Source organism: Cynocephalus volans, chromosome 9, assembly GCF_027409185.1.
Source record: "Cynocephalus volans isolate mCynVol1 chromosome 9, mCynVol1.pri, whole genome shotgun sequence".
NCBI lineage: Eukaryota > Metazoa > Chordata > Mammalia > Dermoptera > Cynocephalidae > Cynocephalus > Cynocephalus volans.
In genome coordinates, this window is record NC_084468.1 from 58,502,813 (window position 1) to 58,515,009 (window position 12,197).

A 12,197-nucleotide genomic window follows, 5' to 3' on the forward strand; every position below is an offset into this window, starting at 1 on the left:
GGAACAAAGCAAATAATGATATTGTCACCACTCTTCCATCTTTGTTCTATGTTTCCTGTAATAAGGATATAATGTAACACTTTCCTTGTGATTCCCTAGTCTTCCTACATACTAAAGGTATAGGGCTATATTTTATTCACTAATTAGTTAATTTTAATTTTAATTTAATTTTTTTGTGTGTGTGTGGCTGGCTGTGAAGGGATCTGAACCCTTGACCTTGGTGTTTTAACACCATTCTCTAACCAACAGAGCTAACAATCCAGCCCAGGTTTAACATAAATTTTAAATTTGATGGTTAAAAAGTTCAAAATATGTGCAATAAAGAACCATATTTAATTGATACATAAATATTAATTAGTAAAGGGAGAAATTTTGCTTATCTCTGAGATCACCGCTGGTCAATCTGAGGGACTTGAACTTCAGCTACAATCAGATATGTGTATTTTATTAATCTAGTGTAGGATTTTAAACTATGAGCACTTTCATAAATTTCTCTAACTCAATGGTTTCATGGAATATTGACAAATGAATTTTTCTCTACCTTCACTCCTTTCCCAGCACTCATAGAGGAATACCTGAAAAATTGTAAAAGCATTTATAGCACTAATACAATGTAATGAATCTCAAACATGAAGTGCATAGAATGTAGATTAGATTGAGGATTATTGATTAGCCTTATCCTACAAAATCTGAGTGCCCACTACCAATGCAATGGGTGCTGCTTCAAAATTCAGACCTTGCTGTCTCTCCTTGGTCTGCGGAATCTGTGTGTTGGGTCCTGCCATAATGTCAACGTGTGTCTTTTTATCAGGCTATGTTCCCCATTCTTTTCACTGTAAGGATTCAATGAGATTATCTATTTAAATGACAGCATAGAATTGAGCACACTGTAAACTCTTGGTTCATTGATTTATTCATGAAACAAATATTTATTCCTAGAAGTATCTCCTAATGCAGGGACCTAACATTATGGCTTTGCACCTTATCAATCTAACTGATGTACATATCCTAAAAATTTACATGCAAGAATGTGTATATACAGATCCATCTATCTTTCTATGGAGAGAGAGAGAGAATGTACGTACTTAGTCAGGATTAGCATGTTTGGTAACCACATACTCTTGCTCCTGGACAATCTTAGAAATTACTTGATGAGGAAGAAGAAGAGGTGAGAAGGAGAAGGAAAAGAGGAAGAGGAGGACAAAACAATCCAATGATATTTTGAAATAATTTCTTTCTGTTTCAATTTTCTTTATGGTCTGGAGTTTGTTTTTTTGTTTTCCTGATAACACCAAGATCAAGGGTTGAACCCCAAACTGTCCAGCTGCCAAAAAAAAAGGGGGGGACAATTTGGAGTTTGTTTTTGAACTCTAAAACAAATAAAAGAAGTTTGTTTTGAGAATTGATGTACATTCTCATCTGCTGTTTTTCCTTTCCTTTCTTCTTTTTTCTTTTGGTCCCTGGCCAGTACAGAAATGGAAACTTGGACATTAGTGTTATCAGCACCATGCTCTAAGCAACTGAGCTAACTCATCAGCCTTTTCTGCTTTTCTTTTTCATCTTCTCACATTTTTCAGTGAGCATGTATTGCCTTAAAGTGTATGCAAAAATAGTAATAATAATAATAATAATGGAAAAGCTGAAGAAAGAAAACAAGATAATTTTAAGATTATTAGTCATCACCATAGACAATTTGTGCCCTTAGATGCTCCTTGACTTACGATGAGGTTACATTTTAACAAACCCTATGTAAGCTGAAAATATCATTTTAAGTCAAAACTGCATTTAATACACCTAAACTACCTAACAACATAACTTAAGTTAGCCTTCCTTGAATGTGCTCAGAACACTTATGTTAGCCTACAGTTGGGCAAAACCATCTAACACAAAGCCTGTTTTATAATAAAGTGTTGACTGTCTTATGTAATTTATTGAATACCATCCTGAAAGTGAAAAACAGAGTGGTTGTATGGGTACTGTAAGTACAGTTTCTACTGAATGTGTATCACTTTCTTTTGCACTATCATAAAGCTGAAAAATCATGTCAAACATTTTTAAGTCAAGGACTGTCTGTACAGGCTTGGTATATGGACCTAGAAGGGCCACCCTGTTTGGCAAACTGTAGTCTGCCGACCTTGGCAGCTGAAGGATGGGTCACTGCCTCAGGCACAGGCATTATGAGGGAATAACAACAGGTACAATTAAATGAGGGCAATAGTCAAGACATCCTAGGATTTGGACTTGGCAGATATCTACAGAACATTTCATCTAACAAACACAGAATATACATTCTTCTCATCAGCACATGGAACATTCTCCAGGATAGACCACATGTTGGGTCACAAATCAAGTCCAAATAAATTTTAAAAAATTGAAATTATTTCAAGTACCTTTTCAGACCACAATGAATTAAAACTAGAAACCAATAACAAGTGAAACTATGGAAATTATACAAACAAATGAAAATCAAACAACATATTCCTATATGACATATGGGTCCAAGAAGAAATTAAACAGGAAATCAAAAAATTTCTCAAAACTAATGAAAAAGACATATCATACCAAAACCTGTGGGATACTGCAAAAGCCTTACTAAGAGGGAATTTTATCACAGTAAATACTTACATTAAAAGAATAGAAAGATTTCAAATAAGCAGCCTAACAATTCACCTCAAAGAACTAGAAAAACAAGAACAATCCAATCACAAAATTAGTAGATGGAAAGAAATAGCTAAGATCAGAATGGAACTAAATGAAATAGAAATCCCCCAAAATGACACAAAAGATCAATGAAACAAAAAGTTGGTTTTATGAGAAGATAAACAAAATGGACAAACTATTAGCAAGGCTGCCTAAAAAAAGAAGAGAGAAGACTCAAATAAGAAAAATTAGAAATGGAAAAGGAGACATTACACCCAATACCACAGAAATATGAAGAATCATTAGAGACTATTATAAACAACTATACACCAACAATTATGAAAACATGTAGGAAATGATGAATTTCTGGACATGTACAAAGTACTAAGACTGAACCAAGAAGAAACAGAAAACTTGAACAGACCAATAACAAGCAAGAAGATTGAAGCTGTAATCAGCAGTCTCCCAACAAAGAAAAGCCCAGGATTGGATGGCTTTACTGTTGACCTCTACCAAGCATTGAAAGAGAAATTAATACCAATTCTCTTCAAACTATTCCATAAAAATTGAAACAGAGGCCATTCTCCCAAACTTGTTCTATGAGACCAGCATCACCCTGATATCAAAACCAGACAAAGATACAACAAAAAAAGAAAACTATAAGCCAATATCTTTGATGAACATAGATGTAAAAATTCTCAATAAAGTATTTGCAAACACAATACAGCAATGCATCAAAAAAATTATTTACCACAATCAAGTGGAATTCATCCCAAGGATTCAAGGATGATTCCATACACATAAATCAATGAATGTGATACACCACATCAACAAAATCAAGAAGAAAAACTATATGATTATCTCAATAGATGCAGAAATAGCATTTGACAAAATTCAATATCTCTCCATGATAAAGATTCTCAGCAAATTAGGTATAGAAGGAAAGTCTCTCAATACAATAAAAGCCATATATGACAAAACCACTGCCAACATTATCCTGAATAGGGATGAGATGACAGCCTTTTCCTGAAGAACAGGAACAAGACAAGGATGCCCACTCTCATCACTCCTATTTAACATAGTATTGGAAGTAATAGTCAGAGCAATCAGTCAAGAGAAAGAAATAAAGGGCATCCAGATTGGAAAAGACAAAGTCAAACTGTCCCTGTTTGCAGATGACATGATCCTACATATAGAAAAGCCTAAAGACTCTACAAAAATCTCTTGATAAATGATTTCAATAAAGATGCAGGATACAAAATCATGTCACAAAAATCAGTAACATTGTAACACTCCAACAACAAACTAGCAGAAAAAGAAATCAAGAAAGCTAGATAATTTATGATAGACACCAAAAAAAAAAAAAAGTGGGAATAAAATTAACCAAGGAGGTGAAAGATCTCTACAACATGAACTACAAGTCACTACTGAAATAAATTAAAGACACAGAAAGATGGAGAGACATCCCATGCTCTTGGATTGGAAGAATTAACATTGTGAATATGTCCATACTGCCCAAAGCAATCTACAGATTCAGTGCAATCCCCTTCAAAATACCAGTGACAATGTTCACAGAAATAGAAAAAGCAATCCTAAAATTCATATGGAACAACAAAAGACCCCAAATAGCCAAAGCAATCCTGAGATAAAAAAAAAAAAAAAAAGCCAGAGGCATAACACTATCTGCTGTCAAATTATACTACAAAGCTATATAACCAAAACAGCATGGTACTGGCATAAAAACAGACACATGGACTAATAGAATGGAATAGAGACCCCAGAAATCAATTCACATGCTTACAGCCAACTGATCTTTGACAAAGGCACCAAGAACATACATTGGGGAAAAACTGCCTCTTCAATAAGTAGTGCTGGGAAAACTGGACATCCACATGTAGAAGAATGAACCTAGACCTGTACTTCTCTCCACAGACCAAAATCAAGTCAAAATGGATTAAAGACTTAACTATACCTCTGGAAACTACAAAACTCCTAAAAGAAAACATAGGGGAAGCACTTCAGAAAGTAGGACTGGGCAAAGACTTTATGAACAGGACCCCAAAAGCACAGGCAACAAAAAGAAAAATAAACAAGTGAAATTATATCAAACTCAAAAGCTTCTGCACAGCAAAGAAACAACAGAACAAAATGACAACCTACAGAGTGGAAGAAAATGCTTGAGAACTCTGCATCCAACAAAGGACTGATATCCAGAATGTACAAGGAACTTAAAACAAATTAACAGTAAAAAAAAAACAAATAACCCAACTAAAAAATGGGCAAAGGAGCTGAATAGGCATTTCTCAAGGGAAGCTATACAAATGGCCAACAGACACATGAAAAAATGCCCAACATCATTAATCATTACAGAAATGAAAATCAAAACCACATTGAGATATCATCTCACCACAGTTAGACTGGTAATTATCAAAAAGAGAATAACAAGTTCTGGCAAAGATGCAGAGAAAGGGAGACCCTCCTACACTATTGGTGGGACTGTAGATTGGTGCAGTCATTATGGAAAATGATACGGAGTTTCCTCAAACATCTACAGATGGAACTGCCATCAATCCAGCAATCCCTTTGCTGAGTATATACTCAAAGGAATGGAAATCATCATGTTGAAGGGATACCTGTACTCCCATGTTTATTGCAGCTCTATTTACAATAGCCAAGAGTTGGAACCAACCTAAATATTCATTGTTGGATGACTGCATAAGGAAAATACCACATTTAATTCTTGTCCAAATAAAAGAAATAAGCACCCCGAGCCTTTCTCATCTGAAAATTCTCTCTCTCACCTGTCCTATTATTTATTAATTTACATATTTACCTTGATTTTAAAATAGTTTAAGATATCTCTTTATTGTGACTGGAAAGAGATATGCATAATTATTTATGCCTTACTCTTTTTTTGAAAAGTGGTACAGCAATGTTTTTAATAAAATAATTGCCAAATGGTCCTGACACATCCATTTGTGTATATACAAGCTTTCATTAGGCATGACAAATGCTGAAAGACGTGTAGAAACTAACTTTGGCAAAAATCCTGACAAATGCACATGCCTTTACAGAAAATTCGCCTACTGTGGCATACAGAGACAACCACAGACTTTGCCTTAGGGAAAGTATTATAGGTACATACGTTTTGTTATTCCACCTGAAAAGTGATTTGAAAATATTTATTTATACTATACAACAGAGACTTGTAGCCAGGGAAGTACATCAAAGTAAGTTATGCATCAGAAATATTTGCTGAAATAATAAATCATTTTTCTTAGGTGAGCCTATAATCTTAAGGTTTTCTTCTCACATTGCAGAAAGACATATATTATAAGGTAAAAAGGAATATGTACTTTTTATAAAGGCTGTATACATCCCTAGTGGAAGAGAATATGAAGACATTTGAGGGGGGTGAGGGATTTTTCTATAACCTTCTTTAATATGTGACTAAGAAGTAAGTGTATATGCTTCAACTGAGATATGGGCAATTGCCAAAGTAAGGAAAAAATAATCATTAAGGTTTGTAACATGATTATTTTTTAGCCTCCTAGTCTCAAAATTAAATATTTTTCCCTTGCTAGACTCCTTAGCTCAATAAGTATTTATATTTTTACTATTTAAAAATGATATGGGTAAAACTGTATGCTAAAAAGTACCATAGAAAATGTAAAGATGAAAAATAAACTGATGTCTTTCATGAACTAGCTCCTGAAAGTTTGAGTTTCTCTATAAACTTTGCACACCAGAGTGACAAACTTTTCTATATTAATACCCATCATCCAGGGGGGAAAAAATGCCTTAACTTAAACTATTTGAGTGCTACAAATAAGGCATGATTCTCCATTTAAATAATATTCAGTTTTCAACAAAGACAATGAAACCTGCTTAATCCAGATTATCCCTAGGAGAATTTAAAAATCAGATGTTATTTAAGAATATGGGGCAAATAGAAATAGGAAAATAGAATTGACTGATTGCTATAGGAAAGTTGGTATTTTGCCAAACTCGCTTTTTTTTTTTTTTTCCCTGGCACGGGGATCTGAACCCTTGACGTTGGTGTTATTGGCACCCAGCACAACACTCTAACCATGTAAGTTACGAGTGAGCTAACCAACCAGACCCAAACTTGTTTTTCTTAGAATGTTTTTTTCATTCCTATGTTCCTTCAATGTTTTTAAATGCCTGCCTAGGGCCGGCCCATGGCTCACTCGGGAGACTGCGGTGCTGATAACACCAAGGCCACCGGTTTGGAACATATATAGGGATGGCCGGTTAGCTCACTGGGTGAGCATGGTGCTGACAACACCAAGTCAAGGGTTAAGAGTCCCTTACTGGTCATCTTTAAAAAAAAAAATGCCTGCCTAAAGGGGATATTCCATTTTCCCTATTTCTGTAAATGTCATTTAGGAAAAAAGGTTTAGCAAATAAGCCCCTTACCCCCTGGAGCTCATAGCCAGACTATAGTTTTCCATCTCTAGTATTAGGTTTCTCATCCTAGAAACCACATGTATGCTTATAGGTTTTTGATTGAATAGTAGAAGGTTGAGAGAAGATCCTTGAAGAGTATTTTAAGAGCACTTCAATTCTAGGATTATTGTTCTCCTACTTCTTTTCTACGTGATGTCAAGGCGAAATGCTTTCCACCTGAAGGCCCCTTTTGATATTCTCCTAATTCCAGGAAAAAGTTCCTGCTTATTCAAATCTGAAGATAGAAATCATGATAACCCAGACCTATTGCAGTTCAAAAGTAGAAAGATAGTTGGATCAAGAGGGAAGACAGCATGCCTTCAGATGCACATTACAAGGAGGCAGGGGTGAAGCATGAAGAAAGTGCCTCACCCATGTAAACACAGCCCATTTAGTGTGTGCTCATCAGCACAAGTGCCTCTGCAGCCAAGGTCTGCAATGACACCTGTTTATAGTGATCACAATTGCACCATGTTAAAGGATTATTTCACCCTCACAATTCATGAAGGGCCAGCCTTGTTATGAGACATTTAGGCTTGGATTTTTATTTGGGGTGTTCATCTTTCTTAAATTATTACTTTGTAACACCATTGCAAATCAGCCAGTGAATAAATTAACTAGCAGTAAGCAGTGAGTAAAATCAGTGTAACAACTTTCATCTGTCCACTTAACTGCATTATCATAGAGGTGGTGTTCATGAACAAGGAAGTTTTGAGCAACCAAAGTCTGACAAAGAAAAATTGAGTATTATTCAGATGTTCTCCAAACAATAATTTTTAAAGTATTTTTCCTTATTGTTTTTCACTTTTATGGGGAAAAGACAAATCATACATAACAAAGTGGACTTGGAATATATCTACTGCCAGTCAGTGAGTCCTGAAACAAAACTTTGATGTCCTACGCTCTTAACCTTGGGAGAACTGTATATTAAAATTGACATTCAGAATAAAGACTGCAGCAAACTTTCAATTGTTATTTTGATATTATCTTTATCCGAAAAACATCAAGTACCAATAAACTACTGTGATCTTTGAGAAAAGCAGATTTTCACATCATTTTAATTGTTCCTTTATACTGAAAAGAATCGATCTTTTTCTCCCCTTAAAACAGTGCATACTGATTTGATTATTGAATAGTTATCATTTTAAATTTCTGGTGGTAAAAGTTACCCATTCCAAGGGTTCTTTTCAGATATTGCTTAGCTGTTATCATCTATTTATTCTTCCAGATAAGCTTTTGAATCATTTCATTAAGTTCTTCCCTTTGGAAAAAACCTTTAATTCGTTTCTTTCACCAAAATATATTACAGATTGTCCTGAGTTAAAGTATACAAACAAGGGCCAGAAACAGTAAGGAGAAACCATAATTGAATATCTTTTTCATCTCTAGGCAAAAAAGGAATTTTTAGGCATGAAAAGCAAAGGAAGAAACCTAAAATAAAAAGGCTGAAAGATCTAATTATTCTGCACCTTCTCCTATTTCCTGCATTAGTTTTACTGGCTGGATCATCTTGGACAAGATATTTAAATTCTTTGTTCCTTTGCGTCCTCATTTATGCAGTTGAGAAATAGACTCAATCGTGGTGAGTTTACGGAACATCTACTCTATGAAATATTAGGAAGGCATTTAAAAACACATTGAAAAAGCAAAGGTTTGTGGATTGAATTGTTTCTCCAAAACTCACTGAAGCTTGAATTGTGTCCTCCAAGTTTTATGTATTAGAAACTTGGCCCCCACTGTGACTGTTAAGAGGGTGGGAAATGTTATGGTAATTAAAAGGTGCGGCCTTAAAGAAGTGATTAGATTATAGGACCATACCATAGTGTATGGATTAATGATGGTGGTCATGGGTGTGGTTCTGAGGAGAGTACATGAAGAGCTATCTCTGTCTCTACTCTCTCTGTTCCACCATTTTGCAATGTGATACTCTGCCATCTCTGAAATCACCACAAAAGAAAGCCCTCACCAGGTGTGTTCCCTGGACTTTGAACTTCCAGCCTCTGAAACTGTAAGCAATAAATTTCTTTATAAGATACCCAGTTCTGTGTATTTCGTGATAAGCAACAGAAACAGATGAATACACTAGGGGTGAAAAAACACTTCTGTAACCTTTACAGCTATTGTGGTATAGTCATAAGAATAGACTGGTGTTGGACAAGCCTGTTTTATAATCCTGCCTTTGCTACTGCAGTAGTGATTTGAGTGATTTGAGTATAGTGATAGCAGTTTAAAGGTTGTTTTGAAAGTTAAAAATAGTAGAGGCTATACCAAAATTATAATTTCATTTTACAAAAGGGTGTTCATCCTCATTCTAATCCATTCTGAAGACCACCATTCATAACCCCAGTTCAATCAGTTCCTCCCAGACCAATCTTCTGACTTTGTCTAATTTCCCTGATAAGGAGGTTACTACCACCACAGCAGTCTACTGCTAAAAACATGTAAACTAGACAAGAAGGTCATTTACAAAGAGGGAAAATATTTACAATGTATGTGACAAAGGGTTAATACCCTTAACATGTAAAAAACAAACAAACAAACAAAACTTTAAAAATCACTGTGAAAGATTAGCTTGTTCAATAGGAAATGTAAGTAAATAACTGGCAATTCGCAGAAGTTATGGAACAGGATGAAGACATGGGAAGATATTAGTTTCATTTGTAATCATAAAATGCAAATTAAAATAAAAATACATCATTATTTACCAATCAACATCATGTGTTAAAAAGAATTATAACAGTGTTGCAGAGAGTAAGAATAAACAGAAGCTGTGGGTGAGCTGTGGGTAAGTATAAACATTTTGGAAGACAATTTGATAATATATTCAAAAATATATTAAGAGCTTAAATTCTCTTTTTTAAACCATACCACTGTTGCAGAACAGCGTTAGTTAATGCTGAGTTCAGTTGCTCGGCACATAAAAGAAAAATATCAAACATTCACATTAACAAAAATAGCCAGGAAGGTGCCTTTTTTATTGTGGTTGACATCAGCCAGGAGTAGGTAGGACAAGCCTTGAACTGCCTCCCCAACCAATCAGAGTTGGGGGCTTTCAAGGGGAAAGAAGGAATGTGGGTGCATGTGGGGGAGCAGCAAGGGGGAAGGCGGTGGGGGAGGGTGGTCTCAGGATCCGCAGTTGTGTTGAATCAGATGTCAGGGCTCATGATGGACAGGGTCTTTGAAGCCATGGAATCTGTGACTGGTGGTCTGCTGAGTTTCTGATTCTGGCCTGGAAGAAACTCAAAAACACCAAGTTTAGTCATTTATCAGTGGAACGTAAAGCTTCTGACTCTTAACAAATGTTCATGCTTTGACCAAGGGTATAGGTTATAGATTAATGATTAGAAGACTTTGTTCACAAAGGTGGTTTAAGCAAGCATGGAAAGCAGAAAGGAAACAGGCTCTGTGAAAGGCAGGGAGAGTTCAGCCCTAGTTTCTAAGTGGAATGCTTTGTTCTTAGGGTCAATTAGGAAAGCAGGGGAAAGAGAAGCAGACAACGTTTTGCTTTTAATCCTTAAGTTAAGGGAGGCTATGTATAGGCACAAGGAAAAAGTCTGTACAGAAACTCTTACGGGGACCTGTTTCACCACTTGAAGAAATTTGGCCTAAAAAAATTAGAGAAATAAATATTTATGTACATTGTTGGGAAAATAGAATAATTTAATCAGGCCTCCTCACCTTAGGGATGGTTGGGGCTGGAGCGGCATTCTTTGTGGGCAAGTTGTGTGTGTGTGTGGATGGAGTTAGTGCTCATGTGCGGTGCCACAAGCTGGCTGGCGTCTGCCTCAGGCTTCCGAGCGCCTGGCCATGCTCTCCAACCTACGGCTTCCAGGGACCTGTTTGCTCATTACCTAGCTCATGTTCCTGCATGTAAGGGGTCTGGTGACCCTGCCTGGCATGTGATGGGTCTGGAGACCCAGCCTGGCGTGTGAAGGGTTTGTGACCCAGTCTGTAAATGGGCTTGAGGGGGTCTGTGAGCTCCAGACGCAGCCTTAGCTCGACAATTGGCCCAGTTGGCAGGATTACGGGCAGGTGAAAGAGCTCGACCTACATGAATGTTCACTACAGTGTTATAATAAAATAGAAAAATAACCTAAGCCTCTGTCACTTAAGAAATGGTTCTATAAATACATTATTTCCATCTTTTGACTATAGTACAACTAGTAAAAATTGTGATCTAGAAGCCCATTTGAAGAATGAAGAAATGCTTATATCTAAGCATTAAATGGGATAAAAAAAGATACAAAATATATTTCTTATATTATTCCAATCATGAAATTAAGCCATATGGCTAAACACCCACCCACCCCCAGAAGAACCAAAAAAATGCAATAATGTGACAGTGGGTATCTGTACATTTATGTTGGAGATTATTTGTATGTACTTCTTTTTGATTACCAGTATTATCTGAAATTTCTATAAAGAGCATTTACTTTTTTTTTGGTCGAGAACAAACACAAAGTTTCTTTTTCCTCCAAAAAAATGTTGTTTCATATATAAATTATTCTTTCTTCTTTCTATTTTAATTTTTTCCAAATTTTTACAATAAAAATATATAAGAAGAAAAAAATAATCATTATTTTATTTCTAAAAAGATGGTGATGAAACTGTTCATTTTTATAAGCCTGAATGCTGAGGAGCATATAAAGATGGAATTTAGGACACAAGCATAATAAAAAGGCTTAAGTATGCTATAAAAGATAATGAATCAACAAATGCAAAAATGTTATGGCAGTAATATAAAAGGATATTCTGGGCCCAGTTGGGTAAGCGTTGGTTCTGACATGGGCAATTTCACCATAGTGGCACTCCCACTAAAGTGAGATGCCACATCAAGTCCTATCCTCCACCTAGTTAGAAAGACAGAAAAGGTCAGAATGGAGAGAGCAAGCACAATGCAGTCATAGTATCAAGTTCTGTTCAATGAACTGTGTGATCACTCAACATGAATTTAGTTAGAAATTGAGGGGAAGGGCCCAGGAAAAATTGAAGGAAATTTACCAGACCCTACACAACCAGAACATGCAAGTAACTTCACTTCCTGTACCAAATAGTCTATTCATTACTAAAATCAACATTTCTATGGT